This window comes from Rana temporaria, chromosome 13 (genome assembly GCF_905171775.1).
Source record: "Rana temporaria chromosome 13, aRanTem1.1, whole genome shotgun sequence".
In the NCBI taxonomy this organism is placed as follows: domain Eukaryota; kingdom Metazoa; phylum Chordata; class Amphibia; order Anura; family Ranidae; genus Rana; species Rana temporaria.
In genome coordinates, this window is record NC_053501.1 from 13,562,556 (window position 1) to 13,586,649 (window position 24,094).

The window sequence follows — 24,094 nt, forward strand, 5'->3', positions numbered from 1 at the left end:
GGGCGGGGAGGGAAACGGACGCATCGTGCGTACTCATTGGGTTAGAGGTTTCCCTCTTATTTCGTAAACCAATGAACAAGCGTGATGGCACGTAGAGGGCGTGGTTTGTACATCTTATATATCTGCGTTCGTCCTTACGCGCAGTATTTGTAGCCGAGAACCGGAAGTGGAAGAATCGCCATGTTGGTGAAGGAGAGCGAGGCGTGTGGCCGCCATCTTTGTGCCGGGTAAGTCGTGTTTGTTTTCTTTCTCCCTATGTAGATATCATTTATTTATTGTGATGAATGTTGTATTTACTTGCCTTGTGCTCCATGTTCCCCCATGGTGGGGTGGTCTGCGTCCTCTCCTGAGCCCCGTGTTGTCTGTACGCGGGGCGATCGGAGTCGCAGGCAGATTGAATCGCAGAGGAAGCCGAGATATCGCTGTGAAAAGACCAGACAAGCCGATGTGCCATATTCCTCTCACACACACCGCCTCTGTTGTCACGGAGATGATGGCTGCCCCGTGTCGTCATCCACCGACTAACAGACAGATAATCGCAGAGCGATATTATTACCAGAATGAAGACTTCTGATAAATACTGTGACCCTGCGACATTCCTCTCCCCCACCGCGACACCAATGTTCCCCACCGCCTGTGTGCCGCGACACCAATGTTCCTCCTCCCCCACCGCCTGTGTGCCGCGACACCAATGTTCCCCCCTCCCCCACCGCCTGTGTGCCGCGACACCAATGTTCCCCCCTCCCCCACCGCCTGTGTGCCGCGACACCAATGTTCCCCTCCCCCCACCGCCTGTGTGCCGCGACACCAATGTTCCCTTCCCCCACCGCCTGTGTGCCGCGACACCAATGTTCCTCCTCCCCCACCGTCTGTGTGCCGCGACACCAATGTCCCCCACCGTCTGTGTGCTGTGACTCTTCTAACGTTCCTTTCTTCTCTCTTCACAGGAAAGTCCTCCCCGGAGCTGAAAAACTTCACCCAAGACGGATCGGCCCACCAGAGGGACCCCGGGATCTGATCTCTGTAATGAGCGGGAATTTGTCGCTCGCTTGTGTTTTGAAGATTCGTCAGGGCGCCAGCTGCACGTTGGCTCTGTGATCGCAGCATTGGGGGGGGGCAGACAGGAAATATCCAGACAAACCACAAAGATATTCTGCGGACCCCCTTGGGTTTGGTCCAAGGGGGTCGGTCCACGCTGCTGCCACGAGAGAGTTACTTTGCCACATGGCTTCATTTGCGGCGTGCTTGTGTCATCAACAGAAGTCAATGCAAGTCGCGCAGAAACATTTTCCTGCGATTTTAGGCGCACTGATTAGAACGGTTCCTTTGCCGTTAATGGGGGGGGGGGTGGGAGTGTCTTTGAACGCTCACGTTGCTGTAGTGTGAAACGAGACGTAATCCCGGTGTTTTAAGTTTTATAAAAAAAAAAACGGTACCAGTGTATGCCGGGATGTGTGGGGTAGGTGAGGCCAGTTGACATCTACCCCTCCTGGCACTGCTGGACAAACGGGTGAAGGCTGGGAGGTGGGAGGACTGGTGCTTTGCTAGGTGTGACTACCTCCCTCAACTTGTCCCGCTGCTTCCCCCCCCTCTCCCTCAACTGGTCCCGCTGCTTCCCCCCTCCCTCAACTGGTCCCGCTGCTTCCCCCCCTCTCCCTCAACTGGTCCCGCTGCTTCCCCCCCCTCTCCCTCAACTGGTCCCGCTGCTTCCCCCCCCTCTCCCTCAACTGGTCCCGCTGCTTCCCCCCCCTCTCCCTCAACTGGTCCCGCTGCTTCCCCCCCCTCTCCCTCAACTGGTCCCGCTGCTTCCCCCCCCCTCTCCCTCAACTGGTCCCGCTGCTTCCCCCCCCCTCTCCCTCAACTGGTCCCGCTGCTTCCCCCCCCTCTCCCTCAACTGGTCCCGCTGCTTCCCCCCCCTCTCCCTCAACTGGTCCCGCTGCTTCCCCCCCCTCTCCCTCAACTGGTCCCGCTGCTTCCCCCCCCTCTCCCTCAACTGGTCCCGCTGCTTCCCCCCCCCTCTCCCTCAACTGGTCCCGCTGCTTCCCCCCCCTCTCCCTCAACTGGTCCCGCTGCTTCCCCCCCCTCTCCCTCAACTGGTCCCGCTGCTTCCCCCCCTCTCCCTCGACTGGTCCTGCTGCTTCCCCCCCCCCTCTCCCTCGACTGGTCCTGCTGCTTCCCCCCCCCCTCTCCCTCGACTGGTCCTGCTGCTTCCCCCCCCCCCTCTCCCTCGACTGGTCCTGCTGCTTCCCCCCCTCCCTCGACTGGTCCTGCTGCTTCCCCCCCTCCCTCAACTGGTCCTGCTGCTTCCCCCCCCCCCCCTCTCCCTCAACTGGTCCCGCTGCTTCCCCCCCCTCTCCCTCAACTGGTCCCGCTGCTTCCCCCCCCCCCCTCTCCCTCAACTGGTCCCGCTGCCCCCCCCCCCCCCCTCTCCCTCAACTGGTCCCGCTGCTTCCCCCCTCCCTCCCTCAACTGGTCCCGCTGCTTCCCCCCTCCCTCAACTGGTTCCGCTGCTTCCCCCCCCCCCTGGTTTCCACTGCTTCCCCCTCCCCCCAACTGGTCCTGCTGCTTCCATCCCATCACTCTCCCCCTCTCCTGTCGCACTGCTCTTCTCCTGTGACCGTCCTCTGCCTCCCACTTTTCTTCCTGTCCCACTTTCCCCTTCTGTTGGAGGTTGGGATGGAGACCATTCGTTGGAGGGGGAAGTGGGATGGCCCTGGGTAATGTTGGTGCTCTGGGAAGGGGGCCTATGTAAGGGCCCCACCATTTCTGATGGCTGCCCTGGTCACAGCTAATCACATATGCAGCAGTTGCATATTACTTAAAGTGGTGCTCCACCCAAAAGGGGTAACTGCTGGTTTGCCCCCCCCCCCCACTGTGCCACATTTGGCACCTTTCTGGCGGGAGAAGACAGGTAGCAGTCACCACTTCCATGAGACAAAGATGTGGCGAAGTCGCCTAAAAGTTCAGCCCTCCTAGGCCGCTGGCCAGTTAGAAAGTGCCGCGCTCTTCGCACAGACTCAGTAGGGAACTGGCTGTGATGCCGAAAGGCTTCACTGCTGGTTTCCCTTACCACAAATGGCAGCAGCAACCGTGAGCCAATTAAAAAATCAGCTGGGCTGCCGGCACCGCTGGACTCCTGGACAGGTAAGTGTCCTAATATTAAGTCAGCAGCTGCAGTATATTGTAGCTGCTGGCTTTTGTGGAAGGCCGTCCACAAGGTTTAGGAGTGTGTCTATGGGAATGTTTGACCATTCTTCCAGAAGTGCATTTTGTGAGGTCAGGCACTGTTGGACACAAAGGTCTGGCTCAGTCTCCCCTGTAATTTATCCCAAAGGTGTTCTATCGCGTTGAGGTCAGGACTCTGAGCAGGTCAGGCAAGTTCCTCCACCCCAAACTTGCTCATCCGTGTCTTTATGGACCTTGCTTTGTGCACATTCCCATAGACACACTCCTAAACCTTGTGGACGGCCTTCCCAGAAGAGTTGAAGCTGTTATAGCTGTAAAGGGCGGGGCCAACTCAATATTGAACCCTACGGACTAAGACTGGGATGTCATTAAAGTGCGTGTAAAGGCAGGCGTCCCAATACTTTTGGTAATATAGTGTATTATTATTATACTGGATTTGTATAGCACCAACAGTTTACACAGTGCTTTACATTGCAGAGGGAGGACATTACATTGCAGAAGGAATAGAAGGGTCCGGCTCTTATGAAAACACATCCAATCAGATTAGTCCGTTCAGTATTGCCCCGCCCCTCTATTAGAGCCAAGTTCATTTCCACGCTCCTTTCCTTAGACTGCATTTCTAGTCATTTGGCACGCTGACCAGTAACTGCAGATCCAGGTGTGACTCCTAGGTGGCGCTAGATGACAAATATTGAAATCTCGGCACACTTGTGTTGTTGTGTAAGTGACCTTTCCCTATAATTCCCCTTCTATTGCAGTCTGTGGTGGGAGGTCTGTGGAATTGGTAGAAAGGGAAAGACAAGTGCCGGATTTGTAGCTGGCAGGACAGACTGAGCGCTGCAATGTATTCATAATGTGCAGAGCTGGCCTGGCAGCCAACTGGAAGTCCTCTCTTGGTTGTTGTGACTTGATTAATGGAAGATCTGATTGGTTATTATAGTAATACAGGATCTACACTCACCGGACACCTTATTGGGCACACCTTGCGAATCTATGTGGGTCTGTGTTTTTCTTCATCGCTGCTCATTGGACGCCCCGGAGTAGACGCACGTGGTGCCCATTCGGTAGCAGCAACTTCCCAAAAAAATGGCGACTGTAATATTAGCCGCAGCTTACTTTTCAATCCTGTGAAATAAAATATAAAATGGCTTTCCTTACTTGCCACCCACCCACAGCATAAAAAATAAAAAGGTTTTAGATTTTATACTTTAACCACTTAAGGACCGCCTCCTGCACATATAAGTCTTCAGAATGGCACGGCTGGGCACATCCACGTACAGGTACATCGCCTTCAAGAGCCCAGCTGGGGGTTCACGCGCGTCGCCAGCGTGCATGTGACCCCGTCCGTTGCCGCGGGACCCGATCGCCGCCGGTGTCCCACGATCGGTCCCCGAAGCTGAAGAACGGGGAGAGCTGTGTGAAAACACACCTTCCCCGTTCTTCACAGTGGCAGTGTCATTGATCGTGCATTCCCTGATATAGGGAAAGATGATCAATGACATCACACGTCCAGCCCCGCCCCCCTATGCTATGACTAAACACTAGTTTCTTTGCGAAACGCGTCAGCAGTCGGGTTTTATTTTATGTTGCTGTGATTTGTAGTGCTGTTTTTTTTTTAATAAAGGCTACAATTTTTTTCAGAGTGCGGCTGTCCAGAAACAATTTTTGTTCCTGCCCAACCCCGCCCCCCTACCGTTAGAAACACACATGAGGTCACACTTAACCCCTACAGTGCTCCCTAGTGGTTAACTCCTAAACTGCATTTGTAATTTTCACAGTACTCAGTGCATTTTTATAGCACTTGTTGCTGTGAAAATGACAATGGTCCCAAAAATTGTCTGATGTGTCCGCCATAATGTCGCAGTCACGAAAAAAATCGGTGATCGCCGCCATTGGTAGTAAAAAAAATATATATTAATAAAAATGCCATAAAACTATCCCCTATTTTGTAAACGCTATTAATTTTGCGCAAACCAATCGTTAAACGTTTATTGCGATTTTTTTTTTTTTTTTTTTTACCAAAAATTGGTAGAAGAATACGTATCGGCCTAAACTGAGGAACATTTTTTGGGGGGATATTTATTATAGCAAAAAGTAAAAAATATTGTTTTTTTTTTTTCCAAAATTGTCGCTCTATTTTTGTTTATAGCGCAAAAAATAAAAAACACAGAGGTGATCAAATACCACCAAAAGAAAGCTCTATTTGTGGGGAAAAAAGGACGTAAATTTTGTTTGGGAGCCACGTCGCACGACCGCGCAATTGTCAGTTAAAGCGACGCAGTGCCGTATCGCAAAAAGGGGCAAGGTCTTTAAACCTGCATATTAGTCCGGGTCCTAAGTGGTTAATTTACAGACGTGGTGTAAGAACAACCCAGCTGACATTCATGGTCTCTTCACAGGCTTTGTTGTGGTGTGTTATTATGGCACACGGTAATGTGTGTTGCACAAAGGTGGTGTCTTCATTACACCAGCACACCGCAACGGGTGGAAAAAACACGACCCTTTTAGCAATGCAGCGCACCACAGGGCATGGCATGTCCATTGCGGTGTATTGTGCGCACATTTTACGTGCGTTACCACAACCTATAAGTGAGAACGGGCCCTCGTGGTCTCGTGAAGCTCTCTTGAGTGGTGGGCAGAGGGTAGATGAGGAGACATCAGACATGGCGTTGGGGACAGGGATGCCGGATCATCTGTAAGTAGGTTGGGTATGACGGCTGTAGACACGAGGATTCTCCTCCAGATTAGAGGGCTTTGTGTTCTAGTTCTCGGCTCAATTAAATGGGATTATTCTGAACTGCGAGAGCCGCGTTCCGTAAACCGGGAGAACCACATGGAGATCAGAACTGATAGTCTCATACGGTCTGCCCTGGAGAATGTAGAGGCCGTCCTATGATGGCCTGCCGTGATCGTGCCCGCCGCTGATTAGATTGAGGTAAAGAGCCAATCGTGCCTCTTTATCATGTGATCAGCTGATCATGAAGGTAAACAAGCCGGTCATTGACATGGTGACCGTGTGAGGAGAGGAGAGCCGATGGCCAACTTGAGTAAAGGGCACAGTCCCAAGAGTGCCACCCACCAGTCCTGCCTATTAATGCAGCCTATCAGTGCTGCCTCATCTGTGCACGTCAGAGAAGGAGAAAAAATACTTGTTTGCAAAATGATATAACAAACTATGTTTTTAGGATTTTTTGCCCAACGTTTTTGCAAACGGGTAATTTTTCTCCTTCTCTGATGTGCACTGATGAGATGGCACTGATAGGTAAAAAAAAAAAAACATAGTTTGTTATATCAGTGCCATTTCATCAGCACACATCAGTGAAGCAGAACAATTTCCTGTTAGGCAGAAAAAAAATCATAGTTGGAACATTTTGCAAACAGGTAATTTTTTCTTTTTCACCAATGTGCGCTGATGAGGCTGCACGGATGAGGCAGCACTAATGGGCACTGATTGCAAAATGTTGCAACTAGGGATGCACCAGTTTCGCGACATGCCGAAACAGCTTAAAAATTGCCAATAATGGGCATCGGGTGCCCGTAAAAAAGATGTCCACTGGGCTGTCATGGCTCCGTCCGAGTGCACTGCACGAGCCAAAGAGTGTCACTGCCAAAGTGTCCCTGAGTCCTCCTGACTCGACCGGCTATTCAAAAATGGCGCCATTATGTAACTGCGCATTCACCGCCCAGCCGAGCGGATATGAGCTTTCCCGAGCCCGGCTTCGGGCTCGGGAAAGCTCGTATCCAATCGGCCGGGTGGCGAATGCGCAGTTACTTAATGGCGCCATTTTTGAATAGCCGATCGAGTCAGGAGGGACACTTTGGCAGTGACACTTGGCTCGTGCAGTGCACTCGCCATAGGCAGAGGACGGAGCCGTGACAGCCCAGTCCTGTCCAGCACAGCCCTGTACAGCACAGCCATGTCCAGCTTTAAGGTAATAAAGAAGCTGGTGGGGGCATGAGGTGATGGTGGAAGGTTATGCTGGCACTGTGGCAGGAGGTGGGTGAGGTGATGGTGGCAGGAGGTGGTGGGGGCATGAGGTGATGGTGGAAAAGGTAATGGTGGCACCATGGCAGGAGGTGATTGTGGGGTGGTGTTTTAACATACAATTATAAAAAATAAAAAAAAGTAATTTTCGGTCTGACATTTTTTTTTTTTTTATTTCGGTTCTGAAATTTCCATTTCAGTGCACCTCTAGTTACAACTATGATTTTTTATTTTTTTTTGCCTATGAGTGCCCATTAGTGCTGCCTCATCCGTGCCCATCAGTGCAGCCTCATCAGCGCACATTGGTGAAAGAGAAAAATTACCTGTTTGCAAAATGTTATAACAAACTATAATGCCCCGTACATGCGACCCGTTTTCCCGTCGGAAAAAGTCCAGTGAGAGCTTCTCTTTTCATTACATACATTATTTCAGCTCCAGTGTGCATGAGCCCTTATGGTAAAGAGGAGAAAGGGAAGGTGAGCTTTTTGTATTTTTTTTTTCCAGGGGGACAACACTTCTCCTCCATTGATACAGTCCAGTGAGCGTTGTCCTGGGACAGGAAGTGTGTTGTCAGGTGAAAATAAAGAGAAACAACGTATAAAAAATGTAGCCATCACATCTAATGATTGGTAAACTGCAACTTGGTAATTGTTTTCCTCTTGGGATTAGTTACACTGTATTTGTGGTTTCACACACATTAAACCCTTCATATGATCCTCTTCTATACACTTTTACACAAAGCCGATCACCGCTCACGGCCAAGATCTCAGATATACAATCCCCGGGCACAATACTGATAAGAGTTTGGCTCGGGTATGAGAATCTTATATTTAAAGCCACTTGTGTGTGTGTAGAGGTGAGGCTGTACAAAGGAATGTGAGGACTCCTCAATAGGAGCCGGATTAGTCAAGATAGATAAACAAACATTTCTGAAGAATAGTTTATTTGCGCACTCTGACCCCGAGGCTGAACTCCGCCAGATATGTAATCATTAATACATTTATTTATTTTTTAACCACTTGCCTACCGGGCACTTTCACCCCTTTCCTGCCCAATTTTCAGCGCTGCCACACTTCGAATGACAATTGCGCGGTCATGTAACACTGTACACATATGAGATTTTTTTTCACACAAATAGAGCGGTCATTTGGTGTTATTTTATTGCCTCTGGGGTAGATTCAGTAAGCAATTGCGTCTGCGTAACCATAGTTACGCAGCGCAATTGCTTAGTTGCGCCGGCGTATCGACTGCTCCTGATTCAGGAAGCTCGATACGCCGACTGCAGCCTAAGATATGACTAGCATCAGGCTCTTATGCCGTCGTATCGTAGGCTGCATTCTTACGATGGCCGCTAGGTGGCGTTCCCGTAGTGGTCAGCGTAGAGTATGCAAATTGCATACTAACGCAGATTCACAACCCTACGCGCGCCCTGCGTACGCATTTTACGTTGTTTGCGTTCGTCGGGTTCCGCGTAAGACTGCTCCTGCTATTAGCAGGGGCAGCCAATGCTGAGTATACCCGTCGTTCCCGCGTCGCGATTTAAAAAAATTACGTTGTTTGCGTAAGTGAATGGCGCTGGACGCCATTTACGTTCACGTTAAAGCAAATGACGTCCTTGCGACATTATTTGCCGCAATGCACGTCGGGAAAGTTTCCCGACGGAGCATGCGCACTACGTTCGACGCGGGAACGCGCCTAATTTAAATGATCCACGCCCCCTACGGAATCATTTAAATTACGCGCCCTTACGCTGGGCATTTTTAAGGAGCGCCCGCGCAAATTACGTAGCTACTGCTTCATGAATGAAGCGTAGCGCAGTTAATTTACGGAGGCGCAGTGTTAAAACGGTACGCTGCGCCTCCGTAAGAGGGCGCAATTCGTACCTGAATCTACCCCACTGTTTTTTTTATCTTTCGCTAAAAGACTAAGGCCCAGATTCCCATACATCGGCGCATATTTATGCCGCCGTAGCGTATCTCTTTTACGCTACGCCGGCGCAGCGCACAGAGGCAAGCACTGGATTCACAAAGCACTTGCTCCCACTCACTCTTAAAGATACGCTGGGTTTCCTCGGCGTAAGCCAGCGTAGGTGGAAGTGGGCGTGAGCCATGCTAATGAGGCGTGACCCCATGCAAATGATGGGCCAAGCGCCATAGAAGTACTTAAAATGAACGGCGCATGCGCCGTCCCGTGGCCGCATCCCAATGCGCATGCTCAGAATCACATCGAAACAACTGCCTAAGATACGTCGAATCAGTGCCTACGACGTGAACGTAACCTACACCTAGTCATATTCGCGTACAACGTAAACGACAAAAGATACGCCGGCTTGTGTTCCCTGGTCCATACCTTTGCATGAGCTGCTCCTCCTATATGGGGAATAACTTTACGCCAGACGTACAACTTACGCAAACCGCGTATCTTATGCGCCGGGCGCAACTATGTTTGTGAATCGGCGTATCTCCCTCATTTGAATATGTGCATAGAAAATCTATGGGAGCGGCAAATGCACCCGGCGTAAATATGCGCCCACTATACGACGGCGTAGGCAAGTTACGTCGGTCGGATAAAGCCTATTTTCAGGCGTATCTAGTTATGTGGGCACGGCGCATAGATACGACGGCGCATATTTACACTTACGCGGCGTATCTCGAGATACTTCGGCGTAAGTGCTTTGTGAAGCCGGGCCTGAAATTTTCTGGAATTTAAAAAAAAATATATATGCCCCATTCACACACGAGCGGTTTTCCGTCGGAAAAAAAAACAATGGTTTTCTGAACGGAAAGCCTGCCTTGCATACACACGGTCACACAAAAGTCCAGTGAACTTTTGACTGCCGAGAACGCGGTGACGTAAAAGACTACGACAAGCCAACAAAATGAAGTTCTATGCTTCCGTGCATGCGTGGAATTGTTTACGATGCATGCACGTTTTTTTTAGAATACAGGCAAACGGTTTTCCCTTTTTTTTTTTCAGCAGTTTTCCCTTCGGAAAAACTGCGATGAAGCATACACATGGTCGGAATTCCCGGCCAAAAGCTCTCGCCGCAGTTTTTCCCACAGGAAAATCGCTCGTGTGTACGGTGGCATTTGATTGTAGACATATGGCTGTCTAGTCCCGTTAATAGCGGAGATGGTCTGTGTAGGACAGCGCCAGGCTGCCACTTGTGTGCGTGTGTCAGGATGACGAGGGGGGACATCTGCTCCGAACACTCGTCACCTCCTCTGTCACCAATCCCACTTTCCCTGGATGACGGCTCCGAGCGGGAACATATGCTGGAGGGCTTCATATATAGGAGGGAAGATTTCTACTATTTATGTAACAAACAAAGCGTGACACACAGAAGATGCTACAATGTTACATAAACACTCCACAACAAAGATTCCACAATGTTACATAAACAACCAGAATACACATGGAAGATTCTACTGTAATAAACAACCCATGGTACGCATGGAAGATTCTACTGTTATAAACAACCCATGGTACTCATGGAAGATGCTACTGTTATAAACAACCCATGGTACTCATGGAAGATTCTACTGTAATAAATAACCCATGGTACTCATGGAAGATTCTACTGTAATAAACAACCCCTTGGTACTCATGGAGGATTATACTGTAATAAACAACACATGGTACTCATGGAAGATTCTACTGTAATAAACAACCCCTTGGTACTCATGGAGGATTATACTGTTATAAACAACCCATGGTACTCATGGAAGATTCTACTGTAATAAATAACCCATGGTACTCATGGAAGATTCTACTGTAATAAACAACCCCTTGGTACTCATGGAGGATTATACTGTAATAAACAACACATGGTACTCATGGAAGATTCTACTGTAATAAACATCCCATGGTACTCATGGAAGATTATACTGTAATAAACAACCCATGGTACTCATGGAAGATTATACTGTAATAAACAACCCATGGTACTCATGGAAGATTCTACTGTTATAAACAACCCATGGTACTCATGGAAGATTCTACTGTTATAAACAACCCATGGTACTCATGGAAGATTCTACTGTAATAAATAACCCATGGTACTCATGGAAGATTATACTGTAATAAACAACCCATGGTACTCATGGAAGATTATACTGTAATAAACAACCCATGGTACTCATGGAAGATTATACTGTAATAAACAACCCATGGTACTCATGGAAGATTCTACTGTTATAAACAACCCATGGTACTCATGGAAGATTCTACTGTTATAAACAACCCATGGTACTCATGGAAGATTCTACTGTAATAAATAACCCATGGTACTTATGGAAGATTCTACTGTTATAAACAACCCATGGTACTCAGGATATAGGGTACTTGGGTCTAAGGTCCCCGAACCGAAGAGCCAAGAGGGAGAAAAGAGGGCCAGTTTAGGACTATCGCGGTACCAGTATAAAGTTACAAAATAAAATAAAAATATATATGAAAAAATAATTTTTTATTTAAAAAATACAGACAAACAATTACAAAATTAAAAACGTGACAACCAGACAACGACACCATAACAGAGGTCCCCGGTAGGGGAGAACATTGCGATGAGTTGAGGGTTGTAACAGTATCTCAACTAGTTTCACGGATTAACCCGCTTCGTCAGGAGAAGATCTAGAAATAGTTAAACAATGTATCAATACTAAGTTAAAAAGACTGTATAAATAAACAAAGGGAAAAGACACGGGTTTAACTGCTCACCTAAAACAGGTCCGCCAATGGGGTACAGCAGGCGAGACCAGACAGAACCCCCACGGTGGCCGACAAATAGGTCCCTCCATTTATGTGTTCCCTCTCGGCCACCGTGGGGGTTCTGTCTGGTCTCGCCTGCTGTACCCCATTGGCGGACCTGTTTTAGGAGTATTTGTTGTTGTGGTTCTTTGTCTAAGATCCTTCTGGTGCTTCCACTGTGGGCGGACGGAGCTCTTTTGAGCGGGGTCCTCCTTTGGACTGATATCCTTATGCTCTCCCCCCTTTTTAGTTATACTACGGGAGAGAAGTTTCACCTTTTTGGATGCTGGCCAAAGAGGAATTTTTCCTTATTCCGCCCCCTATGGTTGGGAGTTTGGGGAATCATCGGCCCATATATACCCGTTGTGTCCTCCGTGGCGCCCACTGCTCGGTTTGGGGTGCCCGCGTCTCGGGTTCCGGGGTGTTTTATCTATTGAAGAGAGGAATTTGATACTGTACAACTTTTCCCTGAAGAAGGATGTGTACCATTTGAAACGCGTTGGAAAATTGTCATGCACGCCCTTAGTCTAGTCCTGGGGCATGCGGTGAATTACAGTATTCTTCTCCAAAGTTTTTAATTCCGTGTTTTGATACTGTATTTTTGATATAGTAATGTATTGTAATAAATATAACTTTTTATGACCTTAGTCGTCACACATATTTTTGTTGCCTTAAAAATCCCACCCACCTGGAGGTATTCAGTTGTTTTGATTGATACGAGGGATGATGGCAACCACATGCCACTACACATGAGCTATCTTTTCCAATGGTCCGGAGCTTAAATGGTTAACTGGTTAACAAACCATGATACACATGGAAGATGTGGAAGATCCTACAATGTTAAATAAACAAACCATTATATACGTGGAAGGCATGGAAGATTTTATGTTATATAAACAAACCATGATACACATGGAAGACATAAAAGGTTCTACAATGATACATATTCAAAGCATGAAACACATGGAAGATGCTACATTGTTACATAAACACTCCACATCAAAGATCCTTCAATGTTACATAAACAAACCATGGCACAACTTGAAGACATGGAAGGTCCTACAATAACATGTAAACAAGCCATCATACACATAGAAGTCTCTACAATGTTACATAAATAAACAATGCCACACATGGAAGATGCTACAATGTTACATAAGCAATGGTCAAATAAAAAATGTCTGAGGGTCCATCACACCAACCTCTTTCCAGGGTTAATAGGAGCGCACTGTTACCTTTTTTTTTTTTTACAAACTTTATTGAAATGTCACATTTTATATGGTTCTATCGGCCACAATGCAGTGGTGTGAACTGACCACACTGGTGACAAGGCGTTTTTCCCTGCGTTGCAGTGGGATTGCACTAGAATAGCCTCTGAATACCATTGCACCGACTGAATGAACGCCGGAGTGCGCGCAATTTTGCATGTTCTGGTTATCACAGCCCATTCGTTTCAATGGACTGACACACCCATGCTGGAAAAAAAGTATGGCAGGTGTCATTTTAACAACCGCGCCCCGTGCCAAACCCATGAATTTCGGTGGCTGCAAACACACACGTCTGTTAGATGCGTTTGCACTGCCAAACAACAAGAGACATCAAAGGGGAAGATGGCTGCCTGGCAGCGGAGCTGTAGATGACCACAGAATACCGCTGGATTCGGTGGGGGGGTCATTTTTTTTCTGGATGCCAAAGCAAGAAAAATAAGAGGGGATCTGAAAAGAAAATACACAGGGGGTCCCCTTTAATCCAATGACTGTAAAGAGCGTCAAAGTTTCTAAACAAAGTTTGAACGGTGAATTATGTCTGAGATAATTATGCGTCTATAGATCCCAGGCTGGCGATATTCTGGGGGTTTGCTTCAGGAGATTCACTAATTTGCATAGTAGCAGCTGTTTCAGCTTGAGGCAAAAATGTAAAACATTTATTTATTTATTTTTTCAAAATGTAATCTTCTTCTTCTTCATTGCATATTCCTTGTCTGTGAAGGTTTCTCATGTATCCAGGTCATGATGTATCTAGTGATGGTCCTCACATTCAACTGGACCAGTGGCGGTTCGTCTATAGAGGGCGCTGGAGCGCCGCCCCCTCTGGCTCTCGCCCGCCACTGAGTCTAATAACATAGATTCATGCATTGCACGAATCTATGTTATTGTTGCCGCTGCCGCTGTTCTATTCAGATGGCCGGAAATTGAGCGCCGGCCACCTGAATAACGGCAGCTGGTTGGCTGTGCGGAAGTGCCTATCAGAGCCAGCCTATCACAGCCCTCAGCTCCCAGATGTCATATCCTCAGAACGCACGGGGGGTACGTTCCTTGGATAAGACTGACGGCCGTCTCAGCCAATCAGGTTCCCCGATTCTGGTTATTGGTAACCTGATTGGCTGAAGCGTCACCAAGGCGGGAGAAGATGGAAAGTAGCAAAGGACGGATGGACGGCCGCACACCAAAGAACTCTTGAGTTGTCTTTATTGAAGGAACATAAGCAAACACCGCAAATACACAGCAGAAATCAAAAATAGCCGACGCGTTTCACACTTGGTTAGTGCTTATTCATGGCCTGAGGAGAGAAGACATCGAGGGACGTGGAAGGAGTAGGGTAAGTGCATTTTACAGGGCACAATGGCGACAATGGGCACAGAGGCATCAATGGGCACAGTGGCGACAAAGGGCACAGTGGCATCAATGGGCACAGTGGCGACAAAGGGCACAGTGGCATCAATGGGCACAGTGGTGACAAAGGGCACAGTGGCGACAAAGGGCACAGTGGCATCAATGGGCACAGTGGTGACAAAGGGCACAGTGGCGACAAAGGGCACAGTGGTGACAATGGGCACAGTGGTGACAATGGGCACAGTGGCAACAATTAAATTGCGCCAAATGCGTCCAGCGTAAATATGCGCCCACTCTACGCCGGCAAGTTACGTCGGTCGGATGAAGCCTGTTTTCAGGCGTATCTTAGTTTCTGAGTCCGGCGCATAGATACGCCGGCGCATATTTGCACTTACGCAGTGTATCTCGAGATACGTCGGCGCAAGTGCTTTGTGAATCCGGGCCTATAACTTTTGCTCAACCAATCAATATACACTTATTGCGATTTTTTTTACCAAAAGTAAATGTAGAAGAATACATATTGTCCCAAACTGAGGATTTTTTTTTTTTTTAATTGGGATATTTATTACAGCAAAAAGTAATAAATATTGTGTTATTTTCAAAATTGTCGCTCTTCTTTTGTTTATAGTGCAAAAAATAAAGACCGCAGAGGTGATCAAATACCACCAAAAGAAAGCTCTATTTGTGGGGAAAAAATTATAAAAATTTCATATGTGTACAGCGTTGTATGACCGCACAATTTTCATTCAAAGTGCGACAGCGCTGAAAACTGGAAATTGGCCTGGGCAGAAAGGGGGTGAAAATGCCCGGTATTGAAGGGGTTAAGCTATCTCACCACATCGGGGTCAGTTATAGAGGTCACATTTTTAATGCTTAGATTGCTGAACCGTTTTATAATCATTGCTCTCACTATGACTGGCTGCCGGGGGCCGCGGACACCACAATAAATAGGAAAGTGCTGCAGGCCGGGCTCCAGGACTCTAAAGAAAGAACACAAGACGAGGTGTCACCCGCTTTCCTGTATTTACAGATGACTCGTGACGGGCGCTTCTCTGCTGGGACGGAAAACAACTCTGAGATCTGACATTACAGAAGGAGGCCAAGCGCTAATCAATTTCCTATGCGCAGTTCTCTCGCAATGTTCTTTCTGTGGGATAAATGAGAACACAATAAGACATTCCATGGATTCCATTGTGAGTCACAATTTGCTGTTTTGGTAGCTGTAGTCTTATGATGGCAGATCGTTGTAGAATCGCTGGATTCAGAAATGTTTAGTAGTAGTACATAGCTTCCAACTGTCCCTGATTCAGACACATAGGCGTGCGCACAGGGGGCTAGATTCAGAGACAGTTATGCCGGCGTATCAGTAGATACGCCATCGTAACTCTGAATCGACGCCGTCGTAAATTTAAGCGTATTCTGGAAACCAGATACGCTTAAATTAGGCTAAGATACGAGCGGCGTAAGTCTCCTACGCCGTCATATCTTAGGTTGCATATTTACGCTGGCCGCTAGGTGGCGCTTCCGTCGATTTCAGCGTAGAATATGCAAATGAGCTGGATACACCGATTCAAAAACGTACGTGCACCCGGCGGATTTTATTACGTCGTTTGCGTAAGGCTTTTTCCGGCATAACGTTACTCCTGCTATATGAGGCATAGCCAATGTTAAGTATGGACGTTGGGACAGCGTCAAATTTTGCGTCATTAATGTCATGTGCGTAAGTCGTTCGCGAATAGGGCTTTGCGTAAATTACGTTCACGTCGAAAGCATTGACTATTTGCGACGTGATTAGGAGCATGCGCACTGGGATACGTTTACGGCCGGCGGATGCGCCGTTCGTTAGAAACGTCATTTACGTGGGGTCATGTTTTATTTGCATAAAACACGCCCACCTCTTGACAATTTGAATTCGGTGCGCTTACGCCGGCAGATTTACGCTACGCCGCCACAACTTACGGAGCAAGTGCTTTGTGAATACTGCACTTGCCTCTCTAAATTGCGGCGGCGTAGCGTAAATAACATACGCTACGCCCGCACAAAGTTACGTCGACCTACCTGAATCTAGCCCAGGGTGTGCCTGGGCACACCCTAATCACCTTGTATGCTGCAGACGCACCCCTGTTTAGACCCGTGATATTTCACCAAAGCTCCCTAATAAGGCTCCTAATTTTTTGGGGGGGGGAAAAAACAAATAAAAAAAATAAAGATTGTAAATAATAAAATTGTAAATAATAAATAAAATTGGAAGAAAAATTTAGATTAGATGCCGCCTGTTTTGACCCATGATATTTCACCAAAGCACCCCAATGGGGCTCCTAAAAAAAATGTAAAACAAAATTGTAAATAATAATAATACAAAAATAAATAAAAAATAAATTTAATTGTAAAAAATAATAAAATGGTCAAAATAAAAAACTAGTAACTGACAGTGTCCTCCGAACCACTGACACCTTTCAGACTGGGGCGGGAGGCGTGGTGGCGGTATAGCACCGCTAAAAATAGCGGCGCTATTGCAGCGGGATTCGGAATTGCCGTGGGATTCGCCCGCTAGCGGCCGATAAAGGGTTAATACCGCCTGCAATGCGCCTCTGCAGAGGCGCATTGCGGGCGGTATTACTGTGGTTTCCCATTGTTTTAAATGGGAAGGAGCGGTGAAGGAGTGGTATACATACCGCTCCTCTCACTGCTCCAAAGATGCTGCTGCCAGCGCATCGCCTCAGTATGAAAGCCCTCAGGCTTTCACATTGAGAAGGCTGGGCAGGAAATGATAAAAAGATACGCTCATATGCATAATTACTAAACCGCATGTTTTTTTTGTTTTTTTTGATCCACTGTACCTTAGTAATCCTTTTTGTTACTGGCCGCTTCCTGTATATGGATTCATCGGGTAGTGTGCGGATATTCCGTCACTTCCTCGATGCCGCAATGTCTCCTGGGAGCTTTTGTCATTGTTCCCAGGAGCAAGCAAGTTCTTTCTAAATCCCACGATAACTCGCGGCAGACCTCCGCAATGTCTCCTAGAAACAATGACAAAAGTTCCCAGGAGACATTGCGGCATCGAGGAAGTGACGGAATACCCGCACACTACCCGATGAATCCATATACAGGAAGCGGCCAGTAACATAAAGGATTACTAAGGTTCGCCTGCCCCTGACAGTGACTCGAGCTGGGCATCGCCGCATAGTGAAGGATTGGCTCGGGCGGCTCGACTGCTCTAGTCCTGCAAAGGGAACTGCGTTCCTGCTTTGAAAAAAGTGCAGGAACTCCGTTCCCACGCGTTCCCGCAGGACTTGAGCCCTGCGCCACACACAGTTTCTAAACTTTTGAAATGTTCCCACTTGTGTCTGACTAATAGGGGTTGATTTTCTAAAGACAATGGGCCAGATTCAGAAAGCCGCACGCAAAGTTGCGGCGGCGTAACTTTTCTTATTTATGTTAAGCCGCCGCAACTTAACACGCAAGTGCTGTATTCACAAAGCACTTGCGTGTTAAGTTGCGGCGGCATAGCGGAAATTGGGCGGCCTAATTCAAAATAGGCGGGTAGGGGGCGTCTCCTATTTTAATTAGGCGCGTCCACGTGCCGAACGTACTGCGCATGCGCCGGCCTTAGAAAAATCCCAGTGCGCATGCTCCGAATTATGACGGTGTTTTCGACGTGAACGTAATCTACGTAAATCCCCATTCACGGACGAGTTACGCAAACGAAGTAAACATTTTCAAATTTCCCGCGGTCACGACGTCCATACTTAACATAGGATGCGCCTGCTTTGGGCAGCTTTACCTTTACGCTGGGAAAACCCTTACGTAAACGGCGTAAAGTGACTGCGTCGGGCCCGCGTACGTTCGTGAATTGGCGTATCTCGCTGATTTACATATTCTCTGCGTAAATCAGCGAGAACGCCCCCAGCGGCCATTTTAAAATTGCAGTTAAGATCCGACGGTGTAATACAATTACGCCTGTCAGATCTTTGCTGCAAACCGGCTTATCTTGTTTTCTGCATACAGAAAAACAGATAAGCCGGTGCAAAGTGTGAGTTATGCCGGCGTATCACTGATACGCCGGCATAACTCTTTCTGAATCTGGCCCAAAGACTGTTGCTCCAGAGCTTAGTAAATGAGGGGAAGATCTGCTGACTTCCATCATCCAATCATGTGCAAGCAAAATGCATTTTTTTTCCTTGAATATGATTGGGTAAAATTGTCTTTTTTTTTAAATTGTGATATTTATTATAGCAAAAAGTAAAAAATAGTGATTTTTTTTTTTTCAAAATTGTCACTGTTCTTTTGTTTATATCGCAAAAAAAAAAAACCAGCAGAGGTGATCAAATACCACCAAAAGAAAGCTCTATTTGTGGGGGACAGGGACAGTTGGGAGCTGTGCTACTGTACAATAAATAAATGGCTGTCAGTGTAATGCAGCACACATTGTGAAGGTGTGTTAGTATGCATTGGAAAAGCACGTACTCACAATGAATGCACAAGTGCAATGGGCCCTTAGAATGATGGATATGCTAGAAACAAAGGGCCTGATCCACAAAAACCGGCCGTAACTTAACTTTTGCCATTTAAGTTACACCGCCTGCAAAATCTCTACCTAAGTGCCTGATCCACAAAGCACTTACCTAGAAATTTTCAGCGGTGTAACTTAAATCCGTCCGGCGCAAGGAGTGCCTAATCTAATGGGGCGAGTCCCATTTAAATTAAGCGCGCTCCCGCGCCGGACGTACTGCACATGCTCCCGACGTTATTTTCCCGACGTGCTTTGCGCGGATTTACGTTGCGCCGGGTTTTGAGAATCGCGACGGGCGTAAAAAAAAAAAAAAAAGAGTTGCGGCGGGAATTTTTTTTTTAAAAAATAATAAATGACAGCGACGCGGGGTAGAAGGGTTTACTTTTACAAGGTGTAAACAGTTTACACTTTGTAAAAGCAGCCCTAATTTTGCGACGGCAAACGAATACTTACGGAGAAAAAACGAAGCGTAAAAGCTTTGTGGATCTCCGTAAATGCTAATTTGCATACCCGGCGCTGGATTTCGACGAGAAATGCCCCCAGCGGCGGCCGCGGTACTGCATCCCAAGATCCGACAGTGTAAGGCCTCGTACACACGACAGAGTTTCTCGGCAGAATTCACCGAGAAACTCGGTCAAAACCCGGATTCTGCCGAGAAACTCTGTCGTCTGTACAGTTTTGGCTCGATGGAGCCGCCGAGGAACTCGACGAGAAAATAGAGAACATGTTCTCTATTTTCTCATTGTCCGCGTTGTTCTATGGGAGAAGGCGGCCCGCCGTGCTCCTCGGCGGCTTCATCCCAAAACTCGACGAGGAACTCGACGTGCCAAGCACGTCGAGTTCCTCTGTCGTGTGTACGGGGCCTAAGTCCCTTACACATGTCGGATCTTCTGCCTATCTATGAGAAACGGATTCTGTGGATCAGTTCCATAGATAGAAACAGGGATACGACGGCATATCAGTAGATACGCCGGCGTATCCCTTTTGTGGATCATGCCCTAAATGTATTGTTTTTTTTTTTGTGTCTGAGCGGATTGTGTTTTTTTTTCTGTGTCTGAGCGGATTTTCCATCTCACAATGCAGCTGACTCGGATCACTAGGCACAGCAGCAGAGATCCTTAATGCCAGCATAGGGGTGAGTATCACAGCGTGGCGTGTATATGAAAAGCTGCCACAACATATGTCACAACACATGGCGAAATCCCGTCCGCTCTCCTGAAGAGACGGCAGGCTGAACGCTCAGCTGGCATTCCAATTCCTTTCTGTGTCACCAAATACAGGGACGGCTATCCCCAGTGTTGTCACTATATGTAGACCTGTAGGCCAGTGAAGGGGGGGGGCTCTGTCTATAAGCCAACATTTGCCCGGATTCACAAAGCACTTACGGCGACGTATCTCGAGATACGCAGCGTAAGTGTAACTATGCGCCGTCGTATCTGTGCGCCGTGCCCACAAAACTAGATACGCCTGAAAATAGGCTTCCTACGACCGACGTAACTTGCCTACGCCGTCGTATCGTGGGCGCATATTTACACCGGGCGCATTTGCCGCTCCCATAGATTTTCTATGCACATATGCAAATGAGGGAGATACGCCGATTCACAAACGCCGTTGCACCTGGCGCATCATATACGCGGTTTGCGTAAGTCGTACATCCGGCGTAAAGTTATTCCCCATATAGGAGGCACAACTCATGCAAAGGTATGGACCAGGGAACACAAGCCGGCGTATCTTTTGTCGTTTACGTTGTACGTGAATATGACTAGGCGTAGGTTACGTTCACGTCGTGGGCAGTGATTCGACGTATCTTAGGCAGTTGTTTCGTTGTGATTCTGAGCATGCGCACTGGGAATGCAGCCACGGGACGGCGCATGCGCCGTTCGTATTAAGTACTTCTATGACGCTTGGCCCATCATTTGCATGGGGTCACGCCTCATTAGCATGGCTCACGCCCACTTCCACTTACGACGGCTTACGCCGAGGGAACCCAGCGCAGTTTGGGAGGCAAGTGCTTTGTGAATTCGGTGCTTGCCTCTCTGCGCTATGTCGGCATAGCGTATATTAGATAAATATGCGCCGATGTATGTGAATCTGGGCCTTAGAGTGGAGCTTGGAGATTTTTTTATTTTCTTTCTAGAGCAGAAAATATTTTTTTACCGTTTTTGTCCCCCCCCATTGCAGAGATTTTCCTCACACCTCCTGTGTGGTCACCAGCATAGGAAGTGAGCAGAACCTCACCAATGGAGATACAGGCTGCAATAAAAGACCCAGCCCTCCCCCACTCTAATTGAGCAATCACTAAACTTCATAATGCACATGATTTAGCCCCTTGCTTACTAGACATGCGCATTCGTTTTCATCCGAATTTCGGGTGTTTTCGTTATCGTTTTAACAAACGAAAACGAATGCGCAGAATCCAAAATCCGAACGATCCGACATAAAAAAATGCTTTATTTTTATTTTTGTTGCGACAACAGTTGGATGTAGATAGGAGATTCGACATGACGGTGACAAAAGTGATCTGTGTCTATCGAAACCTGCGGTCGAATGTGCCTAACCTTAACTCTATTAGTCCAAGATTATTCTACATAGAGAGAAAAGATTTGACATTATTTGACATTATATATTCTCTATGACCATCGGAGGACCCGGCGCGATGTGATGACGTCACGCCCGGGTTCCCGTAAGTAAACAAAGCCGCGATTGCGGCTGCTAAGCAACTGTAATCATGAGATCGGTGAATTTTTTTTCACAGATTTCATGCTTTCAGGCCTGGTCTTATTGACCCCGCATATCTCCATAAAGAGTACCTGTCACACACATTCCTATTACATGGGATGTTTACATTCCTTGTAATAGGAATAAAAGTGATAATGAAAATAAAAAAAAGTGTAAAAAAAGAAATAAATATGTAAAAAAAAAAAAAAGAAATAAAATGTATGTGGCACTGATTGGCAGTACTGATGGGCACTGATTTGTAGCACAGGTGTTTACTAAGGGGAGCCGGTTAAATGCTTGCTTCTTTTCTTCGTGCTGACATCATGAAGAAAGAAAAAAGCCGGAAGCCGGATTCTAGGACGGATTGTCACTTGCCACGTCGCCTCCCACACATTTGTCACTTGCCACAATATACGGATTGTCACTTGCCACGTCACCTGCCACACATTTGTCACTTGCCACAATTTGCGGATTGTCACTTGCCACGTCACCTGCCACAAGTTGCGGATTGTCACTTGCCACGTCGCCCGTCACACATTGAGGATTGTCACTTGCCACGTCGCCCGTCACACATTGCGGATTGTCACTTGCCACGTCGCCTTCCACACATTTGTCACTTGCCACAATTTGCGGATTGTCACTTGCCACGTCACCTGCCACAAGTTGCGGATTGTCACTTGCCACGTCGCCCGTCACACATTGCGGATTGTCACTTGCCACGTCGCCTTCCACACATTTGTCACTTGCCACAATTTGCGGATTGTCACTTGCCACGTCACCTGCCACAAGTTGCGGATTGTCACTTGCCACGTCGCCCGTCACACATTGCGGATTGTCACTTGCCACGTCGCCTTCCACACATTTGTCACTTGCCACAATTTGTGGATTGTCACTTGCCACGTCACCTGCCACAAGTTGCGGATTGTCACTTGCCACGTCGCCCGTCACACATTGCGGATTGTCACTTGCCACATCACCTGCCACAAGTGGCGGATTGTCACTTGCCACGTCGCCTGTCACACATTGCAGATTGTCACTTGCCACGTCACCTGCCACACGTTTACCACTTGCCACAAGTTGCGGATTGTCACTTGCCACGTCACCTGCCACACATTGCGGATTAAAAACTTGCCACGTCACCTGTCACACGTTTGCCACTTGTCTGCTCCTATTGTCCCTTGCTGTGTCCCAGAGTCAGGCAGCAGAGAGATGATGTAATCTCTCTGCTGCCCACGGCTGCCTGCACAGTGAGGGCGGAACTGCAGAGATGCTGGGCGGGCGGTGAGAGATGATGTCATCTCTCTTCTCCCCCCACTCGCCTGCTCGCTGTCTGGCCCGAACGCTCTCTCACCCACCAGCGGAGCCACCGCTCTTTTAGCTGCACGACGGCGGAGTTGCATGTTTCCTCACCAGCTCGCCAAGCCGCCCAGCTGCTGATTCACTCTCACCTGCCCATGAAACCATCCGCGGAGCTGCCCGCCAAGCGCTCTCTTACCCGCCCTCACACTCACCTACAAATAGTTTCTGGGGGGGGGGCAATTGCCCGTTACCCCCCTGGATCCCCTGCGAAGGAAGCACGGGGGGAATATGTCCGCCCTCTCAGTGGTGACAGTGCAAAGCTTTAGGGCTTTGTTCTAGAGTAAGTCTCTCTTAATGTGCTAGTACATTATGACATTGCCTTGCAGGGGATTTTTTCCCCATAATCTGCAGTTTACTACCACTTTAAGCACACCGTTGTCTTTAAAGAAAACTGGCTACATGTGGCATCCCCCCCCCTTTTTGTTAGTCCCCATGGTTCTGCTACTCACTCTGTCCTCTCTTGCTCCATTGCCTCTAGGAAGAGACTCCTTCCTTGTGTTGTAGAAGGATCCTTCTAGCACCCGAAGCCCTGGCCCAAGGCAGGACAACCCCTCCAGACTAGTGGGTACCCCTGAGGGCCACAGACATCCTGTTCAGCACTGTGTCTTCATCTTCCACCTGACTGCCCCTGCTGACATGGCTCATGCCTATTTATGGAGTGGTCTCAGCCCCCTGTCAGCCTACCACTGATAATATTCAAGTCAGCTCCTCCTCACCTCCTCCCACTAATTCTAGAGGATTCTCCAACATTCTAGACCAGGGGTAGGCAGCAGAGAGCTGCCAGGATGAGCCACCCAGCCCTGAACATCCCTGAATTCTGACCCAGATTCCATGGCTCAGGCTTAGTCCTGAGCTAAACTAATATGTACCTATTCTACTTCTAAAACACACTGCATTACATTCTAGCACACACTAGAGGGTGCTACATATATATCATATATATTTTCCTTTCCTAAACAAAACATTTAATGCTAA

At 47.9% G+C, this 24,094-nt stretch overlaps 1 non-coding gene across 1 annotated transcript; it reads left to right on the forward strand.

Moving 5' to 3' along the window:
* Positions 1-331: 331 nt before the first annotated feature.
* Positions 332-599, forward strand: LOC120921468. The gene has a single exon (XR_005744887.1).
* The last annotated feature ends 23,495 nt before the right edge of the window (positions 600-24,094 follow it).